The sequence below is a fragment of the Amphimedon queenslandica genome, unplaced genomic scaffold, assembly GCF_000090795.2.
Source record: "Amphimedon queenslandica unplaced genomic scaffold, v1.1 AMPQUscaffold_12503, whole genome shotgun sequence".
Taxonomy (NCBI): Eukaryota; Metazoa; Porifera; class Demospongiae; order Haplosclerida; family Niphatidae; genus Amphimedon; species Amphimedon queenslandica.
This window is the reverse complement of record NW_003547260.1, coordinates 15,120-15,591: the sequence shown is the minus strand read 5'-3', so window position 1 is coordinate 15,591 and position 472 is coordinate 15,120.

Sequence of the window (472 nt, the reverse complement as noted above, 5' to 3'; positions counted from 1 at the left end):
CGCATTTGCTTGATTAGAAGCCTGGATGTTTATTAAAAATTGTATAAAAGAAATAAAACTGCCAAAACAAAAATTCAAACCTATGACCTTGTGATATTTGTGTTATTCGGAATAATCTAAACAACTTGGCTACTTAAACTGGGTACTAAATGTGCGCATGTATAGTCAGAATACTTAAGGGAGTACGTTTATTGAACTGGGCATGTAATCAGGCAACACGGTATATAGTTCAGTTCGTAATTTATTAGAGTAAGCAAGCAAAAATTGCATCTCCTCTCAGACATGCATCATCTATAACAGAATTAGAGTACAATGCTACTGGCTCACTTTCACTGGTAGGCAACATTTGGGGAGTGGCTAATGGTGGTCTATCTGAAAATTTACTGTTTGACACAGCAATACATATATCTAAGTAAAAGAAAAGCAATCAATAAACTAGTGAATATTTAAAGTAAAACATCTCACTTTGTCT